Source organism: Schistocerca piceifrons, chromosome 9 (genome assembly GCF_021461385.2).
Source record: "Schistocerca piceifrons isolate TAMUIC-IGC-003096 chromosome 9, iqSchPice1.1, whole genome shotgun sequence".
NCBI classification, from domain to species: Eukaryota; Metazoa; Arthropoda; class Insecta; order Orthoptera; family Acrididae; genus Schistocerca; species Schistocerca piceifrons.
Window position 1 is genome coordinate 224,941,487 of NC_060146.1, and position 25,442 is coordinate 224,966,928.

Here is a 25,442-nt window from a genome sequence, read left to right on the forward strand (position 1 = left end):
CAAGAGCGCAGGCACAGAGGCGACGATAGCCTTGATCAGTTAAAACAAAGAAAGAGCAATGCCATCATCGGTTAGCCGTACAGGGAACCTGCACGCCCTCGCGGGAATTGGCCAACGTTACAAGTCCAGACCAAGCCATCCATCCAGACTGTTGCCCCTGCAACTACTGGAAAGGCTGCCGCCCTCTCCACATGTTGTTGCATCTACAGTACGACTATCTGTGTTGTCGAGGCATACAAGCCACCCCATCTCACTTAGTTCCGAAGTTCGTCGTATCCTCTTGTCGCACGGAAATCGTTGTATTTAACTAAAAAATGAAAAACTGAGCTTTTATGTAAACATTACTACTAAATATAACAGATAACAGAAATATAATACCAAAATGAAATTAAATTTTTAAATTTAATCTAATATTTGCGTAACTGAAACTGCATTTAAGAATGCCCTTTTTCCTCACAAGGGAACCTCCCCATCGCACCCCCCTCAGATTTAGTTATAAGTTGGCACAGTGGATAGGCCTTGAAAAACTGAACACAGATCAATTGAGAAAACAGGAAGAAGTTGTGTGGAACTGTGAAAAATAAGCAAAATATACAAACTGAGTAGTTCATGGCAAGATAGGCAACATTAAGGACAAGAGAAAGGCAAGAGCGCCGTGGTCTCGTGGTAACGTGAGCAGCTGCGGAACGAAAGGTCCTTGGTTCAAATCTTCCATCGAATGAAAAGTTTAATTTTTCATTTTCAGTTTATGTGACAAACTCTTGTTTTCATCACTTTTTTGGGAGTGATTATCACATCCACAAGAAAACCTAAATCGGGCAAGGTAGAAGAATCTTTTTATCCATTCGCCAAGTGTACAAGTTAGATGGGTCGACAACTTATTCCTGTCATGTGACGCACATGCCGTCACCAGTGTCGTATAGAATATATCAGATGTGTTCTCCTGTGGAGGAATCGGTTGACCTATGACCTTGCGATCAAATGTGTTCTGTTCCCATTGGAGAGGCACGTCCTTTCGTCTACTAATCGCACGGTTTTGCGATGCGGTCGCAAAACACAGACACTAAACTTATTACAGTGAACAGAGATGTCAATGAACGAACGGACAGATAATAACTATGCAAAAATAAAGAAAGTAAAATTTTCAGGCGAGGGAAGACTTGAACCAAGGACCTCTCGTTCTGCAGCTGCTCACGCTACCACGGGACCACGGCGCTCCTATTCTCATACAGTCCACTATGTTGCTTATGTAGCCCATGGACTACTCAGTTTGTATATTTTGTTTATTTTTTCACAGTTCCACATAACTTCTTCCTGTTTTCTCAATTGATCTGTGTTCAGTTTATCAAGGCCTATCCACTGTGACAACTTATAACTAAATCTGACGGGGGTGCGATGGGGAGGTTCCCTTGTCAGTTAATGTAGGATTTAGTTATGCAAATATTAGGTTACAAATGTTACGATATGCACTTCCAATTTTAATTATATGTAAAAGATTTCCTTTGTAAAAACTCTATATCTGAACCTTTCGCGTGTCTTCAGTATCCATAATATAAGTCGCATGTCATTTTTATCTGTCTTTGCGACATTCAATTGTAACATAGCGGTGGCTAAGAAACCAAAAGCCGGTTAGCGAGCAAATTAATATTTTGCTAAACATCAGGTAAACGTTTACTATTTTTCATCTCTTCTGCAAACCGATTAAGCGTTAACTTGAGCAAATACATCTCTGCTGCCAAGACATGATTTGTCATCGACAAAAGATGAGCACTGAAAAATAAAAGAACGCTGTTCGCTCTCTCTCTCTCTCTCTCTCTCTCTCTCTCTCTCTCTCTCTCTCTCTCTCTCTCTCTTTTGTCTCACAGCGACACATCCCAATTTTAAATGCTTAAACGTGTGGATGACATTGTTTTATTGATGTTAATGTACGAGGAAGAAATGGTGAATTAATAAAGTTACTAACAAGGCAACCTCCCCATCGCACCCCCCTCAGATTTAGTTATAAGTTGGCACAGTGGATAGGCCTTGATAAACTGAACACAGATCAATTGAGAAAACAGATAGAAGTTGTGTGGAACTGTGAAAAAATAAGCAAAATTTACAAACTGAGTAGTCCATGGGCCACATAGGCAACATAGTGGACAATGTGAGCTCAGGAGCGCTGTGGTCCCGTGGTAGCGTGAGCGGCTGCTGAACGAGAGGTCCTTGGTTCAAGTCTTCCCTCGAGTGAAAATTTTACTTTCTTTATTTTTGCATAGTTATTATCTGTCCGTTCGTTCATTGACGTCTCTGTTCACTGTAATAAGTTTAGTGTCTGTGTTTTGCGACCGCATCGCAAAACCGTGCGATTAGTAGACGAAAGGACGTGCCTCTCCAATGGGAACCGAGAACATTTGATAGCAAGGTCATAGGTCAACCGATTCCTCCACAGGAAAACACGTCTGATATATTCTATACGACACTGGTGACGGCATGTGCGTCACATGACAGGAATATGTTGTCGACCCACCTAACTTGTACACTTGGCGAATGTGTAAAAAGATTCTTCTACCTTGCCCGATTTAGGTTTTCTTGTGGATGAGATAATCACTCCCAAAAAAGTGATGAAAACAAGAGTGTCACATAAACTGAAAATAAAAAATTAAACTTTTAACTCGATGGAAGATTTGAACCAAGGACCTTTCGTTCCGCAGCTGCTCACGTTACCACGAGACCACGGCGCTCCTGCGATCCCACTGTCCTTGATGTTGCCTATCTTACGCATGGACTACTCAGTTTGTATATTTTGCTTATTTTTTCACAGTTCCACACAACTGTTTTCTCAATCGATCTGTTTTCAGTTTTTCAAGGTCTATCCACTGTGCCAACTTATAACTAAATCTGAGGGGGGTGCGATGGGGAAGTTCCCTTGTAAGAGATAGTTCGTATGGAAATCTTGCGAGAACTGAATTCCTTTTAACACGTATTTCTAAAGTAAACAAAAATACGGTAACTGACAAACAGAGCTACGATGATGCAGCCATACCTCTGTTCGCTGGTGGACACCTCTGCCACTCCCCTCCCCTATCCACCCAGCCGTGTCCGCTGTAGTGTAGGCCTCCTCCGCCAGGGGTCCGGGAGAGGACTGCCCCTCCTCGCCGTCAGTGCCAGTTGGCGTCACCACGAAACCATCAGATTGAACGAGAAACTTAAGAATGCCGATACCAATGTAGGACGAAGCTGACAGGTGTGAATATCACCGATCCATCAGTTTAGTAAGTCACGGTTGCAAACTATTTACACGAATTATCTGTACGATAATGGAACGACTGGTAGCACCTGAGTTGGGGGAAGATCAGTTTCGAAGGATCTCTCAAGAGTGTACGTACAGGTTGAACAATGACAAACCCATATTTATAGCATTTTTACACGTAGAAAAGACTTTTCACAGTTTTTATCGAAATACGCAGTTTGATTTTAAGATGTTACCAGGAATAAAATAGAGGACGCATAGATTATCTAGAACCTGAATAGAAACCGAAGTTGTAAGACATAAAATGAGGAGAGCAGTTGAGAAGCCAGAGAAGCAGGTTTGTAGCGTATCGCTAGCTTTATTCATTCTGCGTGTAGAACAAGTAATACACGAAACCCGTGAGAAATGTGAGAAATGACATGATACTAACTGTTCAAAAATTAGTTTTCGCTCTGAGGCGGAGTGTGTACTGATTCGAACCTTCACGGCAGATTAAAACCGTGTTTATCGTGTCGAGTCGGTAGAGAACTTGTCATCGAAAAGCAAAGCATCGAGTCCCGGTTCCCCATAGAGGTTTTCGTCTGCCAGTAAGTTTCAAAAGCTGCGTCTGCCGGTGACATTTTAATGCTATCGGAGATGACAATGGATTTGTAAGATTATCTGGAGGTATTCTTGAAAATAGGTAATAAAAGATACTAACACGAACACAGATAAAAATAAAGCCACAGTAACGGAATGTAGTCGAATTAAGTCATAAATTACGAAATTAAAAACTGAAAGTAGTAGAGGAGTTTGGCTATTTGAGCAGCAAAATAACTGGCGATGGTCGTGGTAAGGAGGATATGAAATGGTGACTGTCAATACCAAGAAGAGCGTATCAGATGGGGGGGGGGGGGCGGAGGAGGGGGAATTGTTAATCTCTAACATGAAGACCACGACAACAACAACATGAATTTAAGCGTTAGGGAGCCCTTTCTGAGAATATTAGTTTAGGAGCAACTGTTTTAGATTACGGTGACTTTGTGGTCCGTCTCATTACGAGTTCCTATGTGACAGAAAATGTACCCTCTTCGAAAGCCCTTAGTCTAAATGTGATTTCGACATATCCAAACGTTTCTGATCGTATTTGTTGGTAAACATGGTACCTCTGCGACTGCTTAGAGGTTCCTGGGCGACTGCAAACATTGAAACATGGCTGATGTTCAACTCGTGGGAAGTGTCAGCAGTTCTGGCACAGCCGTCATCGTCCAGTTGTCTGAATGGTGAAGTCCGTTCTCAGAGTGGACGGTGTAGCTGAATGCTCCTCGTCGTAGGCAGATACTCTTCGACTGCTAAAGCGTTTATCCGCTCGTAAATTTACCTTTCAGTAAGACAACTATGACTATACCGCAGCTGTCGACGGTTCAGAGTGTACCAAGTTAACCACTCCCCTAATCTCTCTCGTGAGTCGTGGTGCGTACGGACAACGGGGTATTTACGCTGACCAGTCAAAACATTATGACCACTTGTTTCATCTCCGTAACCCAATGTATCACCGAGTCTGAGTATACAGATTCTACAGTTCACTGTAGATTTGCGGAGTTATGTGGCACCAGGTGTCTGCAGGTGCTACGCACCTGTCGGCATGTCTCGGATTACTACCACAGGTCCCATGCGAGCGCAGGAGAATGTCTCCCGCAGCATAATACCGCTCCCACCAGCCTGCGTTCGTGGCGCGAGGCACGTTTCGATCGGGCGTTAAGCTAGATGATTGCGTTTGTGGAGGTAATCAGCGACCTAGTGTAGCAAAAATATGATTTACCTGAAGAGCCGCCACGTTTTTCTTGATCGATGGTCGAATCCCGGTGGTCCCGTGCCCACTGCAATCTCAACTGACGATGTCGTTGGGTCAACATGTGAACACGTAGGGATGGTCTGCTACGGAGCTCCGTGTTCAAAAACGTACGCTGAACACGTGCGCGTCCACCAGCGTTGTGCTCTTTCGGCAGAGATGCCGCTTTACAGAGCAGACGAGGCTCCGCTCCTCACGTTCTGTGAAGAGTCGCGGACGTCCAACCGTTTAGCGCCTGGTGGCAGTTTGACCGTCCTATCTTTTTCCATAGACGCTCGCGACAGTAGCACGTCAACATACGACTAGCTTAGCCCTTTTCGAGATAGTCGTTCATAGGCTCTGCACAACAGTGATTCGTCCTCCGGCTAAGTCGCTTATCTCAGTGGATGTCTCCACTTGCAGCGTATATCTTCGTTGGCGTAATTCCCATCTACCTCTCCCCAGCTTACACACTCTTCTTAGTCAGCTATGTGTCCGCAGCGCCACTTATCAGTGTATAATGAAATGCTCTGGAATGACTACGGGCAGAGCTATTCGCTGCAACAACACAGTTAAGGTACAAGAACAGCAGTAGTGTCAAGGCAAGGCATTGTTGAGTCGGATTTATCAGCCTACTGAGCTGATAAAAAAATCCTCTCTGCTTGCTGATTTGCGCTCGTATACTACGGGGCAATCAATGTTTTGATTATTTGCTCCGAAGAAAAGATCTGCACACCGGTGGCACGGCGAGCGCTCCGGCCCTCTCCCAGGGCAGCCAACTTAACAGCTCGTGAGAGACACGGATTAACGCGTACCCGAGGTGACGCGGAAGCTGGTGGAGAGCCGCTACAAGGACCGCGCACAGCCTCCTCCCTCATTTTAACAGCAATATGGCGCCAGACTCTAGCTGGGAACTGTGACAACGAACCTCTCCACTACGTACAGCGCCTCTCTCGTCGCGCTTGCCGTCTGCGGATCGCTCTCTCTTCATCACCTGACGGAACACGCTCTATCCCTACTATTAATACAATTTGCTGAGAGTCCCAGCGCTCCAGACTAGGTCGAATCAGTGATTTTGAGCCACTTCTTTCGTGGATGAATTACATTTCCGTGAGGTCTATCGAGCCAATTGTTTTTCTGCTGCCACCGAAAGAGTTTGTTTCATCATTTAATGTGCTTTAAAATAGGGGTACATCATTTTTTGTGTTACTACAAAATGACGGTGTCTTCTTTCGTGTTACTACCGAGCATCAGGAGAATACGCGAAGCCTCTCAGATGCCGCCTGAGAACTGTACAACTTCGCTACTATCAAAAGGTTTATCTCAGTTTATGGAAATCTGTTCACGTCATCAGTTAAGAATATCAGAAGTGTGTTGACGTTAATAAACGTATATACTCACCGCAAGTTATCGGATCCTATTTCTGAAAGGTTATAGCGTATCTTGGAATAATTTGCAATCGACTACTCGTTTATGTTTGCTTGCTGCCAATAAGAAAGAGGCTCTGGAGGTGGAGAATGATTTTGCTGAACCACATTGAAGCGCCAAAAAAACTGGTATAGGCATGCGTATTCAAATACAGAGGTATCTAAACAGGCAGAATACGACTCTGCGATCGGCAACGCCTATGTAAGACGACAAGCGTCTGGTGTAGTTGTTAGATCGTTTACTGCTGCTACAATGGCAGGTTATCAAGATTTAAATGAGTTTGATCGTTGTGTTATAGTCCGCGCACGAGCGATGGGACACAGCATCTCCGAGGTAGCGATGAAATGGAGACTTTCCCGTACGACCATTTCACTAGTCTACCATCAGGAATCCGCTTAAACATCAAATCTCCGACATCGCTGGAACCGGAAAAAGGTCCTGGAAGAACGGGCCCAACGACGACTGAAGAGAATTGTTCAACGTTACCGAAGTGCAAACCTTCCGCAAATTGCTGCACATTTCAGTGCTGGCCATCAACAAGTGTCCGTGTGCGAACCATTCAACGGAACATCAGCGATATGAGCTTTCGGAGCCGAAAGGCCACTCGTGTACCCTTGATACTGCAAGAGACAAAGCTTTACGTGTCGCCAGGGCCCGTCGACACCGACTCTGGCCTGTTGGTGACTGGAAACATGTTGCCTGGTCGGTCGACTGTCGTTTCAAATTCTATTGAACGGCTGGACGTGTACAGACATGGAGACAACCTCATAAATCCGTGGACCTCGCATGTCAGCAGGGGACTGTTCAAACAGGTGGAGGATCTGTAATGGTGTGGGGCGTGTGCAGTGGAGCGATATGGGACCCTTGATACGTCTAGATACGACTCTGACAGGTGATAAGTGCGTAAGCATGTGCATTGTGCATTCCAACGGACTTGGACATTTCCAGCAGGACAACGCGACAGTCCACACGTCCAGAATTGCTACAGAGTGGCTCCAGGAACACTCTCCTGAATTTAAACACTTCCGCTGGCCACCAAACTCTCCAGACATGATCATTATTGAGCATATCTGCGATGCCTTGCAACGTGCTGTTCAGAAGAGATCTCCAACCCCTCCAGCCATGCAGGATTCATGGAACCAGTTCCCTCCTGCACTACTTCAGACATTACTCGAGTTTATGCCACGTCGTTTTGTGGCACTTCTGCGTGTTAGCGGGACCCTACACGTTATTAGGCAGCTGTACCAGTTTCTTTGGGTCTTCAGTGTATACATGCAATAAAAGGGAAAACATTATAGAAATGTAGATGTTGATTAATTCAAAATCGTTAGTCTCCGAAATTTCTTGACTGATTGCTTTGAAATTTTGGCACAGCGTTGAATTCTAATATGAGCGTATTTCAGGTACCTGCGAAGACATTGTTACCAAAAATCTCAAAATTTACCTTTCCGATTTATTGGGCGCGGGAGCGTTACGGAAATGAAATGATGGTACCCCTGGGACTGTCGGCCGGGAGACTCCTGGGTCTGCTGGTGCACGCCTCTGTGCTTGGCGCCACATCGGCTACTTGGGCGTCTTTGAAGACGAGCTGCAATGATTAGAACAACACAAGTACCCTGTCCACGACCGGTAATCGAACGCAGGACTCCGCGATTTGGGGCAGCGAGTTCTGAAGAGCGTTACGATGCAGGCGTCGCAGGAGAGGCGTGAAAGGAGTAGTGCTGTCTTTGATGTTGCTTCTGTACTCCCTGCTTGTGGCTGGCTTCTGGAATTTTCGGTCACGCGCCATCTTAGTGTCCGCTGTAGAGCCGTCGTCGGTCTTCAGCACGAAGCCGCCGCGCGCATCCGCGTCGCGGATGACTTCCAGTAGTGTGACGAATATGCTACAACACGGTTGCAACTTTTACCTCGGTTCGTAGGAGAAAGGCCCTTTCGCGAAATTTCACGTGGGATTAGTTACGTCATTTATGGTTGAATCAGTATCGTGGTGGTTAAACAGTAACTTCGTGATCGGAACATGTTACTATTTAAACAGGACGTAAAGGCTTCCGTGATCAATGACCGCCAGTTTAATTAGCTGCGTAGCAACGGTTAGTTGAGTATGAATGTGAAATGAGCTAAACTGTTAGGACAAGACTGGACGGGTCTTCCTGGCAGATTACAACTGGGTTCCGGAGTGAGACTCGAACTCAGGACCTTTGGCACCCGCGTGCGCCAACTATCCAGGCGCGGCTCGCGACCCGTCCTCTCAGCTCGACTTCGCCGACCCTGGGCAGCAGTTCAGAGCACTGGCTCGCAGAAAGCCGATGTCCCTACTAACAGTCTCGGTCCGGCGCACAGCTGTAATCTTCCAACAACTTCCGCATCGGCGCAGACTTGGCGGCAGAGTGAAGAACTGATTCACCAGTTTAGGCAGTGTAAGGGAAATTCTTTATGTACTAAAGAGACCATTAAGCAACGTAGTTTCACTTGTGCTGGTATTATTTGGAGGCGAAATTTTCCATTTTTCTACCGAATAAGACTAATATTTGTAAAGTATAAGAGACGCGTGTCGGTATTAAGCAAATGGCCAGGTTTATTTCGTAACGAAGCGTGTCCTCTACGTCACGCTCCCGGTAACCGCGAATGTTAATTAAAACAAAGAGGAGGACAGAAGCCTCGACAAGGACAGTTACTTTACAGGTGGTGTGCATCGGGGACACGATTACTGCTCAAGTTCAGAGAGGAGTCGGCCATCGCAAACGTCTCCCCACCATGCTTTTTGCGAAACGGCAGCGACTAGAAAATCAGAGAAATTAATGCTGATGGGAACTTAAGCGACGGCCGTTACTCCCAGGCACGGTTCCGACCTGGAACAGGAAAGGTGGTTTGTGGAGTACAGATGTGAATAAACAGCACAGCACGAGCGGTGAAGAAAAGCAGCGCCGGCGATCAGTAACGTCACTGATCAGCTTCACACGCATTTCGGTGGGGCGCGGCAAACTGAACGTCACAAAATGGTTCAAATGGCTCTGAGCACTACGGGACTTAACGTCTGAGGTTGTCAGTCCCCTAGAACTTAGAACTACTTAAACCTAACTAACCTAAGGACATCACACACATCCATGCCCGAGGCAGGATTCGAACCTGCGACCGTAGCGGTCACGCGGTTCCAGACTGAAGCGCCTTTAACCGCACGGCCACACCGGCCGGCCTGAACGTCACACCGCCGGCCGATGTCTTACCGTCATCCTGCCTCCAACAGCGACCGCCACGCACTGCCGGCCAGCCCACGTCTGCCCGCAGCTGTTAGCCGCTTCCATTTCGTATCTAATCTAAAAACCAGAGGCAGATAAGCTCGCTTACAAGTGGCCACTCCAGCCTCATCAGGGGATACACTGCCGTATTGTCGCGTCTCTTTTATTTGAAGCACAATTACAGCTGCGAACGCTAAAACCAAATTATTAATTCGTATCTGCGGCAATAGAAAATGGTTCAAATGGCTCTGAGCACTATGGGACTTAACTTCTGAGGCCATCAGTCCCCTAGAACGTAAAACTACTTAAACCTAACTAACTTAAGGACATCACACACATCCATGCCCGAGGCAGAATTCGAACCTGCGACCGTAGCGGTCGCGCGGCTCCAGACTGCAGCGCCTAGAACCGCTCGGCCACTGCGGCCGGCGCGCCAGTAGAATGAAAATTTAAAATATTTCATTTCTGCCGTATAATCGTCACAGTCCTGACGCCACCACTGCTCCACCTCCTCAATAGCAGCCCCGGCCGTTGTCTATGGCGGTGTCTACACTATCGTACTGTGGTGGCCAATTGCCTTCGAACAGAACTGACGCGCTCACTGAGACCTATAGCTAGCCCAACTTCTCATGCCACAGACTAAAATCACTATGGCCGTTTTCGGAATACATGTACGCATAAAGTTATTCCTAGATGCTGAACATCGCTTAGCTGTGGCTGGAAACTTTTGAACTTTAAGTCGCCACGCGTCGTATGTTTCTGACTGCACGGCGTTAAAACTTGCTTTATGGCTCAACAGCCGTGACCACATTTTACCTACGGCCACTAATAACCAGTCACCATATTTCATCTTGTGAGGTGACAGGTTTTTTTGGGAGGGGGGGGGGCGGATGTGAAGACCGCAGTTCCTGTGGTAAAAATCGCGGCAAAGTGGCGGTCGAGAACCTGGCTTGTTTACATCTGAGATGGGGGTGTGTGAGGCGTCTGGACAGCAGCAGAATCGTCCTGGTTTCGACACTGACCGGCAGATGGCGGTACATGAAAATGAGTACGGTCAATATGGCGTCCGGCCACGTGACGGGGAAACCTAACGGCCGACTTTCTCCGGGCCGCTTTTAGCATGGAGCTAAAGTGAATGTATGATGTAGAAATAAATAAAAACTGAACGCAATGTGGCATAAAGGAGCTTGCAGGCTCATTTTAAAGCAGAAAATTAGCCAGTTGCGCTCTTATAAACCCGCCTCCAGTCGCCGTGGTAGTTTATGAATTATGATAAATTGAATATTTTAATAACTAAGTAAGATTGTAAATTGGACACCTTGGAGGCCATTTGACAAAATTTTATGAACGAGGTGTCAAATGAAAGGTCTGAATGAGTAGTATTAAGATATCTATGTAACCTTTTTCACAGTTTTTAAAAATTCTAATGGGGATCCAGAATGTTGTTTTCGTGATTCAAAACGCAGGATTTTGATCAATAAAAACAGGAACTATAAAGATAGCGCCAGTACAGACAAGTAGACATAATGAAATAGATAATACAATATTATCAGTTATTTATAAATTGAAAGTATTTTAAATAATGAAAAGTTCTATACGAAGAAAACACAAATTTTAATAATATGAGAATAAGATCCCGTACAGAAATTCTGATGATGAATCCGAATTTAGCGGAAAATTTCCGTCTGAATAGAAGTGTTACATGCATTTTATTCTATCTATATTAAGTGTAAAAGTATATTTTGTGTTCAAACCGAGGGCTTTTAAGGGCGGCCATTTTCTGTGGTATGGGCCAGTCATTCAGTTGAGTTGAAAGGGGTAGCACGTGTGACTGGCAAAAGTCCGCGCACGAATTGTTATATTTTCGGACCGTGGAGTCGCGTGGAACTTGTGATTTTCATCAGCTGGGTGTTGCTGGACTTTGAAGAATTCTCTGTGGTGAGTTTGTGACACTTGTGAAAATTTCGCGCACGAGATGAACTTTGAATATTTCAGTACCGCGAAGTCGTCTCGAACTTTAACTCAGAACAACCGCTGTGGGACACAGTGATTTCAGCTTGCGGTTGGACTTCGGATTGTGTTTGGTTTATTATTATTTTTCGAGACGTATTCTCCGCCCGGAACTTTGTTCATCTTGGGGTTTCAGCTATTTTAAAAGAAACATTAAGTGAATAATTGCTGAATGATTGCGATTAATATTTGAGTGGCGCTGTTGAACTAACTCGGTAAATATCTGAGGTCAAGTCAAGAACACTTAACAGTATTTCAGTCAAATCTGTCCTGGACAAGTTAAAATAAACTCCAATTAGTTAAAACTGTGTTGTGTTCACTAAAAATTATTCCTGCCTGCTAACATGTTTTTATAAACTCACCACTTTAAAATCATTGGGGATAGTGCGACGGATGTGGTTGGCACCCTTCAGACCTAACGTAGCCAGTTTAGTTAACAACAAGTCGAACCACATTTTACGGGACCCCAAGGGGATCCATGCTATGTACGTGCCTGAGTGATAATCGTGTTTTTCTTTTTTTTGTTGCTTTTTCATGCAAAAGCACGTGGGGGCTCGAGCCATCTAGTTTTACCAGTTAACTGACTTTGAACTAAAATAATTGTGATCACCCAGTGAAACCAGTGTCTTTCTCCCGATCTCGCGCATAGAAGGAAACTGTAGCACGTCGCAAATGATTTTCTCGACCCAGCGAAGCTCGCAAATGGGTAATTCTCGTCCGGAGTAGCTCCCAGTCCGATGTCACTACACACACCCCGAAAATGTACTTCGCCTCCGCTGATTTCTGAACCGTATTACAGTGTGCTAATCCTTTTTCATTGATTTTATTTATTTCTATTGTAATACTGCTTTACTCAACAGACCTCTGAACAGCTCGTAGGACTTTACTGGCTGTCGTAAAAAGAGATGATGATACTGTGAACATTCATAACGGAACATTCACTCAGTAACGGACAATGACACGGTAAGTAACGACTCAACTGGACTAAACCGACACTTCGCGTTCACTGTGTGTTCACGTTGAAGTAACACGTCACATGACTGTAGGACTGGACTGAAATTTATACTTCACACTGGAAGTTCAGGCTTTTTTGGGATCCCGACGCCAATGCCCATTTTGATTACAATAATTAGTAAATCAGAGAAGATCCCGAACTCGTGACTGGCAATGTGGGTGTATGTAAGGTCGCTTCTCTCACAAGGGGTCGCTCGCTAATGGGTCCCGTCCACTGTCCGAATGTCGTGAGAGATGTCAGGCGTATTTGTATTTTCTGTGGCATTTCGGCACGCGTTTGAAATTTCGTTCTTGCTACGTGCGTCTGGTGTCAGCCCAAACAAGTGCAGCTCATCAAGTCTTCCATGCGGCGCCCAGTGGGCTCTTAAGCTGTGGGCAGGTTTCCCGACACGAGCAGAATGATTTTTAAAGCCGAATTGTACGTGCCCATTCAATTGACCGGTCCAAAATCATTCAAGTGAAATATCTGTGTCATCGATATGTACTAACAGGGGCAGTAGAACACGAGGAATAGCCAGTACTGCCGCCATGGAGAAGTGCTGCTCACTTACTGCTGCTCGAGCACTGGTTTTCTTCGTCTTTTACTGTCCCTGTTAGTACGTACCGATAAAACAAATATCGCACTAGACTAATCTGAGACCGGTCAATCGAATGGGCACTTAAAATTCGGCTTTAAAAATCATTCTGCTCGTAACGGGGAACAAAGCGACACTTTATGTCGGCACTGGGCGCCGCATGGAAGACGCGACGGGCCGCACTTGTCTGGGCTGACACCAGGCGCACGTAGCAAAAACGAAATTTCAAACGCGTGCCGAAACGCCACAGAAAATACAAATACGCCTGAGCGACACCTCGTATACATTAACTTGCAGTTATCTGTGCCGCGACTGGCTGACGGAGAACAGACCAGGCAATCGTCACATTCGGTTTGATAATGCAGACTGAGCGCTGTATCATCTGAGAGATACAGAGGCGGGCGAGTGTGCCGGGACTCGTACCAGTTCACTGCTACTACAACCACGTCGTCATAGCACACGAGTATTGCACCGTAATTAAGAATGGAATTACACCATAAAGTAGCTTTTCCGAACTTTGTCACCATCTGCTTCCGTATATTAATGTTTAAATTGTTAAATCTAAGACTGATCAGATGAATATGTTTCGCTAAATACACTGTTTTAAGAAAAAATATGTGGCACTAAATAATGCAGCTAGAAAGCTAAAGACTGTTCAGATTGTGCAAATCTATGTCACAATCAACAGTTACGAGTCTCAACTTGGTCGGAGCAATATTTTGGTCAGAATCGGCGTTTTTACGAGAAATTGAAGGCGCTAAATGTTAGACCCAGAAAGATGAAAATTCCTATGTAGCTTCGTTTGATATAGAAACTATAACTGCGTGACTCCATTAAGCTACCTCAAATAGTTTTCAAGTAATATACCAAAAACTAAATTTCGAACAAGAACATCCTTATTTCTAATCTAATAGGTTAAGTACAATTTGTATTTATGATAAACTTCTAATGGCAGCACTTGATTACATTCAATAAATAACATAGCTGTACCAAGTTTAAAGACTTTAGTGAAAATAACAATCAATAGAAGGACTGTTAAACAAGTAAGACCTAGTCCAGAGGTCATGTTCCACTGTCAGTTCCGTTCTAAAAATTGCTGCCGGCAAAGTGTGAATGCAGTCGAACTGAAACTTTTTCAGCAATTACAGTCAACTTAATTTCATTGACATAAAACTTATGAAGATTGCAAATTGTTTCACGGCAGAGTTATTAAATAATAAATGTCTGAAGAAGCCTCGGATGACGTCAGAGCTAGGCACCTACGAAGCGCTTGTTTTCGGTACAAGTAGGAACTGAAGTTGCAAGGACTGTACACCTTCCTGGATGGCTTAGATTTCACGGAAGTAACCGTTTGTGTGCCACCTGTAATGTTGACAAAATCGCTCGACAAGTGGTGAGATTATTTTCCACTTTTGTGGCGAGCAATTAACACTGATCATCGGAGGTCAGGACGACAGACCATATTACTTGAAACTTACCGTAGAGGTCGCATCTGAACTGCTAATAGTGCTGTTCATGATGTGAACATTATTACTACTACTATTACTACTACTACTACTGTTATTATTATTATTTCTTTCATTTCTCAGGCGTTATGTCTGGTCAAAAATGGAAAGTGACGCGGACCTTGATCAAGCGTGACTTCCTTTTAACAGTATGGTATATGTTACATTGCATTTAGGAACTATCGGGTAATTGAACATGTATCAATAATTACGGATTTCTGTAGTTGTATATATACGTTTTGATGTAGCTGTATTGCATTGATGTACTGGTGGATATTGTGTGCTATGACTCCTGTAGTTGATACTATAATTCGTATAATGTCGACTTTATCCTGATGCCACATGTCCTTGACTTCCTCAGCCAGTTGGATGTATTTTTCAATTTTTTCTCCTGTTTTCTTTTGTATATTTGTTGTATTGGGTATGGATATTTCGATTAGTTGTGTTAATTTCTTCTTTTTATTGGTGAGTATGATGTCAGGTTTGTTATGTGGTGTTGTTTTATCTCTTATAATGGTTCTGTTCCAGTATAATTTGTATTCATCATTCTCCAGTACATTTTGTGGTGTATACTTGTATGTGGGAACGTGTTGTTTTAAAAGTTTATGTTGTAAGGCAAGCTGTTGATGTATTATTTTTGCTACATTGTCATGTCTTCTGGGGTATTCTGTATTTTCTAGTAGTGTACACCCGCTTGTGATGTGATCTACTGTTTCTATTTGTTGTTTGCAAAGTCTGCATTTATCTGTTGTGGTATTGGGATCTTTAATAATGTGCTTGCTGTAATATCTGGTGTTTATTGTTTGATCCTGTATTGCAATCATGAATCCTTCCGTCTCACTGTATATATTGCCTTTTCTTAGCCATGTGTTGGATGCGTCTTGATCTGTGTGTGGCTGTGTTAGATGATACGGGTGCTTGCCATGTAGTGTTTTCTTTTTCCAATTCGCTTTCTTCGTACCTGTTGATGTTATGTGATCTAAATGGTTGTAGAAGTGGTTATGAAATTGCAGAGGTGTAGCCGATGTATTTATATGAGTGATTGCTTTGTGTATTTTGCTAGTTTCTGCTCGTTCTAGAAAGAATGTTCTTAAATTGTCTACCTGTCCATAATGTAGGTTTTTTATGTCGATAAATCCCCTCCCTCCTTCCTTTCTGCTTAATGTGAATCTTTCTGTTGCTGAATGTATGTGATGTATTCTATATTTGTGGCATTGTGATCGTGTAAGTGTATTGAGTGCTTCTAGGTCTGTGTTACTCCATTTCACTACTCCAAATGAGTAGGTCAATATTGGTACAGCATAAGTATTTATAGCTTTTGTCTTGTTTCTTGCTGTCAATTCTGTTTTCAGTATTTTTGTTAGTCTTTGTCTATATTTTTCTTTTAGTTCTTCTTTAATATTTGTAGTATCTATTCCTATTTTTTGTCTGTATCCTAGATATTTATAGGCATCTGTTTTTATTATTATTATTATTATTATTATTATTATTATTATTATTATTATTATGTTTGTGCGTCTGAAATTTTATTGAATATATCAGTCAGTTAGAACGCAAAACTTTTGTTTACACTCGCAGTGTCTCAGTCTGCTGAGAAATAGATAGTAGGAACATTTTCCTTCAATGAGTACAGGTATAACGTGGACTTGCAGACTGGGAATTGTTGTCACTAGGTTATCCATAAACACAAAATCAAATAGGGGTAATGCAGGAGTAGGTTTAATAATGAATAGGAAAATAGGAATGCGGGTAAGCTACTACAAACAGCATAGTGAACGCATTATTGTGGCCAAGATAGATACGAAGCCCACACCTACTACAGTAGTACAAGTTTATATGCCAACTAGCTCTGCAGATGACGAAGAAATTGAAGAAATGTATGACGAAATAAAATAAATTATTCAGATTGTGAAGGGAGACGAAAATTTAATAGTCATGGGTGACTGGAATTCGTCAGTAGGAAAAGGGAGAGAAAGAAACATAGTAGGTGAATATGGATTGGGGAGAAGAAATGAGAGAGGAAGCCGCCTTGTAGAATTTTGCACAGAGCATAACTTAATCATAGCTAACACTTGGTTCAAGAATCATGAAAGAAGGTTGTATACCTGGAAGAATTCTGGAAATACTAAAAGGTATCAGATAGATTACATAATGGTAAGACAGAGATTTAGGAACCAGGTTTTAAATTGTAAGACATTTCCAGGGGCAGATGTGGACTCTGCCCACAATCTATTGGTTATGAACTGTAGATTAAAACTGAAGAAACTGCAAAAAGGTGGGAATTTAAGGAGATGGGACCTGGATAAACTGACTGAACCAGAGGTTGTAGAGAATTTCAGGGAGAGGATAAGGGAACAATTGACAGGAATGGGGGAAAGAAATACAGTAGAAGAAGAATGGGTAGCTCTGAGGGATGAAGTAGTGAAGGCAGCAGAGGATCAAGTAGGTAAAAAGACAAGGGCTAGTAGAAATCCTTGGGTAACAGAAGAAATATTGAATTTAATTGATGAAAGGAGGAAACATAAAAACGCAGTAAATTAAGCAGGCAAAAAGGAATACAAACGTCTCAAAAATGAGATCGACAGGAAGTGCAAAATGGCTAAGCAGGGATGGCTAGAGGACAAATGTAAGGATGTAGAGGCCTATCTCACTAGGGGTAAGATAGATACTGCCTACAGGAAAATTAAAGAGACCTTTGGAGATAAGAGAACCACTTGTATGAATATCAAGAGCTCAGATGGAAACCCAGTTCTAAGCAAAGAAGGGAAAGCAGAAAGGTGGAAGGAGTATATAGAGGGTCTATACAAGGGCGATGTACTTGAGGACAATATTATGGAAATGGAAATGGAAGAGGATGTAGATGAAGATGAAATGGGAGATACGATACTGCGTGAAGAGTTTGACAGAGCACTGAAAGACCTGAGTCGAAACAAGGCCCCCAGAGTAGACAATATTCCATTGGAACTACTGACGGCCTTGGGAGAGCCAGTCCTGACAAAACTCTACCATCTGGTGAGCAAGATGTATGAGACAGGCGAAATACCCTCAGACTTCAAGAAGAATATAATAATTCCAATCCCAAAGAAAGCAGGTGTTGACAGATGTGAAAATTACCGAACTATCAGTTTAATAAGTCACAGCTGCAAAATGCTAACACGAATTCTTTACAGACGAATGGAAAAACTAGTAGAAGCCAACCTCGGGGAAGATCAGTTTGGATTCCGTAGAAACACTGGAACACGTGAGGCAATACTGACCTTACGACTGATCTTAGAAGAAAGATTAAGGAAAGGCAAACCTACGTTTCTAGCATTTGTAGACTTAGATAAAGCTTTTGACAATGTTGACTGGAATACTCTCTTTCAAATTCTAAAGGTGGCAGGGGTAAAATACAGGGAGCGAAAGGCTATTTACAATTTGTACAGAAACCAGATACCAGTTATAAGAGTCGAGGGGCATGAAAGGGAAGCAGTGGTTGGGAAGGGTGTAAGACAGGGTTGTAGCCTCTCCCCGATGTTGTTCAATCTGTATATTGAGCAAGCAGTAAAGGAAACAAAAGAAAAATTCGGAGTAGGTATTAAAATTCATGGAGAAGGAATAAAAACATTGAGGTTCGCCGATGACATTGTAATTCTGTCAGAGACAGCAAAGGACTTGGAAGAGCAGTTGAATGGAATGGACAGTGTCTTGAAAGGAGGATATAAGATGAACATCAACAAAAGCAAAACAAGGATAATGGAATGTAGTCTAATTAAGTCGGGTGATGCTGAGGGAATTAGATTAGGAAATGAGGCACTTAAAGTAGTAAAGGAGTTTTGCTATTTGGGGAGCAAAATAACTGATGATGGTCGAAGTAGAGAGGATATAAAATGTAGGCTGGCAATGGCAAGGAAAGCGTTTCTGAAGAAGAGAAATTTGTTAACATCCAGTATTGATTTAAGTGTCAGGAAGTCATTTCTGAAAGTATTTGTCTGGAGTGTAGCCATGTATGGAAGTGAAACATGGACGATAAATAGTTTGGACAAGAAGCTTTCGAAATATGGTGCTACAGAAGAATGCTGAAGATTAGATGGGTAGATCACATAACTAATGAGGAAGTATTGAATAGGATTGGGGAGAAGAGAAGTTTGTGGCACAACTTGACCAGAAGAAGGGATCGGTTGGTAGGACATGTTCTGAGGCATCAAGGGATCACCAATTTAGTATTGGAAGGCAGCGTGGAGGGTAAAAATCGTAGAGGGAGACCAAGAGATGAATACACTAAGCAGATTCAGAAGGATGTAGGTTTGCAGTAGGTAGTGGGAGATGAAGAAGCTTGCACAGGATAGAGTAGCATGGAGAGCTGCATCAAACCAGTCTCAGGACTGAAGACCACAACAACAACACAACAACAGGTTATCCATCGCTTTCTGGCGATGAGCATAATATTACTTAACGCGACGTCCCACAGGTTGTCTGCCGTGACAGCCACGTTCCCCTACACTAACATTTGCTGACGACACTGCAATGCCAGCCGCAACAATCAAGTCTGTAGGGAAACGACAGGAAAAGCGGCAAAAACTGGGCTTCTAATTTCACACTACAAGACGCTCTGCGTTAAAAATTCGTGAGTAAACATTCTTAATCACCGAATTCCGCAAAATCTCCGAAGCAAACAGCTTGAAGTATCTAGAGCAAATTGTTCTGTCCCTGAGGGTAAATGGGTCAGTTACAGGAGAAAGTACACAACTGCGAGGAGCACACAGGCGTGGCTCCAGAAAACAAAGAGAGGTGGATGAACGTGAATTTAAAATCAAATGTACCGTGAGATAGGAGAATGCGGAAATGTGGGTATATGAGGAAAAGGGGATATTACAGCACAACTGTTAAAACTGGAGCTCTTCAAGGATGTGAAACCACTATAACTGGTGGTAGACCGCGAATAAAAATTATTTAAAAACTACAACGAAAAATTCTCACACAAAATCTTACCACAAAACCGAGACAATGGAATTTGTGTAAAATAACTCACAGAACACCTACCGTATCAAAAGAAGAAAAAAATCAGACAAAGTTAGCTTCAGAGAAGGGACAACAGGCCAATACACTAATTTCTTAACTCGGCCTTACTGTTAAAAAATTACAACAGCTAGATAAAAGGAGATCACGAAGACCTAATAGAAATTGGTAACACTATTCGCGAGTGAAACAGGGTTGAAGGGATCAGATAGTGGTACCGAAAGTAACCTCCGCCACACACCATTAGGTGGCTTGCGGAGTACGATGTAGGTGTAGCGTCACCGCCAAAAGCCAGTGAACGTACGAAGGAGGATTGGGGGCGAACAATAAGTTCAAATGTGATCCTGAGTTACGCGCAGCGAGTAAACAAAAAAAGTACACGTCTGTGAAAAACGCACCATTTCTGTGCGACTTCTTAAAGTGTAACGGTGCAAAATGCGCTGCCGGTGTACGAAAGCATCAGCTGACGCAGGATCGGATAGAGCTGCTAAAATTCCAAGTGTGCCGGCGCCCGCCGTACTCTGCGCAGCTCCGTGCGTCGCCGATTAGCTAACTGTAGACTAATTATGCTGTCGGCGATCATTACAACGTCTTATCGCATTCTCGGTATGATAAGAGCTGAGTGTAGAACATCAGCTATGCGAATGTGGGAATTGGCCTGCGACAAACTTTGCTAACTACGCGCCGCCCTGAGCTACCGCCCGACCGGCTGGAGGCAGTAGGAGCAGAGACGCGTACACGTGTAAACAGTGACTATGCTGACCTCGTCACCAGCAGTAGCAGCAGGCGGCCACTCCTATGTTGTGACAAGTTTGAAGGGGCCAAGGCAGCTGCAGTGCGCAGTTTGCTTCTAGGCGAACGGCAGCTCTGCACTTTGACTTACCTCGTCACACTGCTTATACATCTACATACAGTATAGAGTTTGAACATCTGAACCAGTTCCACTACGCTTTGTGCCTCACTCACGACGTATGTTGCAGTAAGTTAAGACATTTATTTCAACGAAGGATAAATCATTCTATTATACCAAGTGTGCTTCGCAGGATACCGCAATTTTTTTCTGTTTTTTTTTTCTGTTTCTCTCGAGTTCATTACAGAATTCGGGAATCAGCGAAAGAATCTTCTGGCGCAATTGCAGACACTGAAATGGCGGATCAAGTTATTGTCGATAAGACAGCCGTGTCTCGCAGAAAGATGCTCTCGAGTGTGTCAAAATGCCGCTCATAAAGGTTTACGAAACGAAAAAATGAACAATATGTCCCATGTTGTAATAATGTTGCATCAGTTCAGTATCAGACAAGTTTGCTTCCAGAGCCTCGTCGATTACTGTGACTTTCAAATACGTGGCAGTAGTACGAATATTGCGAAACTACAACAAATCTTTGCGAAGTTGTCGAATATTAATCTGTTGTTGCGCGGTGAATTGTTATCGAAGACATTTTTACCCGAAACGATTGAAATTTGTCTACTGAAGAAATAGTTCTACAAGCATTCTCACACTGACCAGCCAGAAGATTGTGACCACCTGCCTCTAGCCGGCACGTCCACCTCTGTCGCGAATAACAGCGGCGAGGCGTCGCGGCACGGATGCATTGCGGCCTCGGTACGTCGTTCGTACCACGTCTGCACACCCACCCGTGTCACCCGATTCCCGCAGATTGCAGGGAATGGGGCGATGGGCTCTGAAGCCACGTTCAGTCACATCCGAGATGTGTTCGATCGCGTTCAGGGGGCGGGGGGCAGGCGTCGTGGCGGCAGCACACCAACTGGAACTCGCCGCTGTATTCCTCGAACCACTCGTCACGCTCTTTGACTCGTGGCACGGCGCATTACGTTGCTGGAAAATGCCACTGCCGGCGGTGCCTTGCACGAGCTGCACTGGAGCCACGGACGCCCACGTGAATGTTCCACAGAACATGCTGGAGCCGGAGTGTTGGGCGCACTGTGTGTTCCATCACACTTGTACGCCGCCCTGTTTTACAGACCAGCCAGCCCAAGACGCCTGGACGCGGCTTCACCTTCACTTCGCCAACGCTTTGAAGACCTTCACCACGGCACTCCTCCAACACCCGGCAAGCCGTGCAGATTCCGAGCGCGGACAACGCGCTCAGTGGTACTACGTGTACCGTGCGTTTGTCTGACCAGCAGCCATTCCTCGCCAGGCGACGCTGCCATCGCCTGGACGATTCTATGTCGGCAGCAGGTCGGCGGCCACAATGTTCTGGCTGATCCGTGCACAACTGAACGATGATGAAAGTTCGAATTCGACGCGGAAATAACGTAAAAAGTATCTGTGATCCGTAAAATTTACGAGGGCTGAGTTTCATAAAACAATAGTTTACTGTGTTGCGAGATAAATAGGTGTGTGAGGAATCTACTCTACTGGCTATTAAAATTGCTACATCAACAAGAACTGCAGATGATAAAAACGGGTATTCATTGGACAAATATATTATACTAGAACTGACATGTGATTACATTTTCACGCAATTTGGGGTGCATACATCCTCAGAAATCGGTACCCAGAACAACCACCTCTGGCCGTAATAACGGCCTTGATACGCCTGGGCATTGAGCCAAACAGAGCTTGGACGGCGTGTACAGGTACAGCTGCCCATGCAGCTTCAACACGATACAACGGTTCATCAAGAGTAGTGACTGGGGTATTGTGACGAGCCAGTTGGTCGACGACCACTGACCAGACGTTTCCAGTTGGTAAGAGATCTGGAGAATGTGCTGGCCAGGGCAGCAGTCGAACATTTCCCGTATCCAGAAAGGAACGTACAGGACCTGCAACATGCGGTCGTGCATTATCCTGCTGAAATGTAGGGTTTCTCAGGCATCGAATGAACGGTAGAGCCACGGATCGTAACACAACTGAAATGTAACGTCCACTGTTCAAAGTGCCGTCAATGCGAACAAGAGGTGACCGAGACGTGTAACCAATAGCACCCCATACCATCACGCCGGCTGATCCGCCAGTATGGCGATGACGAATACAACGCTTCCAATGTGCGTTCACCGCGATTTTGCCAAACACGGATGCGACCATCATGATGCTGTAAACAGAACCTGGATTCATCCGAAAAAATGACGTTTTGCCATTCGTGCACCCAGGTTCGTCGTTGAGTACACCATCGCAGGCAGTGCTGTCTCTGATGCAGCGTCAAGGGTAACCGCAGACACGGTCTCCGAGCTGATAGTCCGTGCTGCTGCAAACGTCGTCGAACTGTTCGTGCAGATGGCTGTTGTCTTCCAAACGTCCCCATCTGTTGACTCAGGGATCGAGACGTGGCTGCACGATTCGTTACAGCCATGCGGATAAGATGCCTGTCATCTCGACTGCTAGTGATACGAGGCCGTTGGGATCCAGCACGGCGTTCCGTATTACCCTCCTGAACCCACCGATTCAATATTTTGCTAACAGTGATTGGATCTCGACCAACGCGAGCAGCAATGTCGCGATACGATAAACCGCAATCGCGATACGCTACAATCCCACCTTTATCAAAGTCGGAAACGTGATGGTACGCATTTCTCCTCCTTACACGAGGCATAACAACGTTTCATCATGCAACGCCGGTCAACTGCTGTTTGTGTATGAGAAATCGCTTGGAAACGTTCCTCATGTCAGCACGTTGTAGGTGTCGCCACTGGCGCCAACCTTGTGTGAATGCTCTGAAAAGCTAATCATTTGCATGTCACAGCATCTTCTTCCTGTCGGTTAAATTTCGCGTCTGTAGCACGTCATCTTCGTGGTGTAGCAATTTTAATGGGCAGTAGTGTATTACGGAAAGCACTAAGTTAATTTCAGCAACCGATCAGGGAAGAAAAACATCGATAAGTTAAAATTCTATTAGGAATTCAGATGAAGAGCGAATCTGAAATACAGGGATAATATCAGGTCGTTGCAGTGTAGTCACTGAGTGTCTTTGGAAATCACAACAAGAAAATCAACGGTAGCAAGAATCTTGCGTGACTCCGATGAACATTTTAAGAACTTAGGAAGTGTGAACCTTCAGCCTTTATACATCTTCGGAAAATGACGTTATGCTGAACCAGTGAGCAAACTCGAGATAATTAAGAAGATAGTTTACGTGAAAGACGCTGCATCTTACGTGCCCTCCAATGTAACAGACCAGCCTACTCCGCAAGCCTGTATACGGTCCACGGTGGAGGGTACCTTGTTGCAACATTATCGACTTCCTGGTCTACCGCATTCCTGTGTTCATCGAGGGCCACGCGAGTGTACCCGCCCGCATCTCCCTCGCGATCACTACGTGTGCTGTAGAGACTGTTGGCTTCGTGATGGTCGCACAGTCACTTTCGAATAGTGACACTCTGAGTGCACGGGACTGGTTTTCGCCAGAAAACACGGGGACGCGCGGCGCCGGCCTCTGATCGAAGCCCACCGGCGGCGCCAGGCGTGGACGCGGTTTTCAGGCGCTCTGCCACATACCACTAGGTGAATACCGGGTTGTTACCCGAGTACCGCCTCCGTTACACGATATGGGAAGGTTTAGAAAACTTTCGCACACATCCAAGCGAACAACACTGCACGCAGACAGCTGGGGTACACACATTCCGTCCCGGAGGCAACAGGGCGGTTGGACGAAGGCAATCCGGACACCTTCTAAATTAACCGTGCGCATTCCGATAGTAACCGTGCCGACCCCGCGCAGCTGCGGAATAAAAACACAAGAAAAAGAAGCCTTTCACGAAAACGATATCGTCTTCATACCAAGTGTTGTGTGTCAACAGGTAGCAGTCTGCAGTGACCGCAGCGGCTTGGGGCAGCTCCTTTTGTATCATCGCGAAACAAGGAGGAGAGCGTGTCACGAATACGATAGGAGAGTTAGGTGGCAGTCATTGAAACAATTTAGGCGTCTTTCGCTGCGGCGGGATCTTTTCACGAAATTTGAATCTGTAAAGTTCTCCTCCCAATGTGAAAATATTTTACTGACACCTACCACATACGGAGTACTGGTCATCGTCACAATCAGAGCTTTAACGGTCACATTTAAGTGTTCATTTTTTCCGCGCGCTGTTCGAGAGTGGCACAGGAGAGGAACAGAGTGAAAGTCGTTCGATTACTCTCTGCCACGCACTTAGGTGTGAATTGCGGAGCAGTTGTGCAGATGTTTGGTAGAACAAGAAAGGAAAATTAAGACAGGGAACGTCGCAAATATGGTGGAATACTCGCAAATCGTTGTCTTGGCTTTTTGACACTTGGCCACCTGGAGAGAGAACACGAATGTGGGCAGGACACGTAAGCTAAAAACAAGTACCACTTTATTTCACGTAAAAATCAGGAAGTGAATGGTTCTTGCGTTAAAATGAAACAGTACAAAATGTGGGAACACGTAATGAAAATGCCTGTCACGCAGGAGCGACAAGCGCCTCCGGTAATAAATATGAACGTTGCAGCGCGGGAAGAGCGTATACCGATTGTGAACTGATCACGTTGCTGCCTCGGAAAGACACCGACCCTAGAAACTTGTGAAACAGTTGTTCAGTTTCGCTGCTAAAATTATAGCTTCGAAACCGATAGGCAGTACCGTCGCAGTGCTCACATCACATGTCTGTTATCTGACTGCGCAAGAAGACAGCAAAAGCCATATGAAGGTCCAACCT

General features: G+C 44.6%; 1 protein-coding gene across 1 annotated transcript in view; it reads right to left on the reverse strand.

Moving 5' to 3' along the window:
- LOC124716938 (alpha-(1,6)-fucosyltransferase) overlaps positions 1–25,442 on the reverse strand; it is a 214,985-nt gene that overhangs the window by 107,200 nt on the left and 82,343 nt on the right. The gene's annotated exons all lie outside the window — the stretch shown is intronic.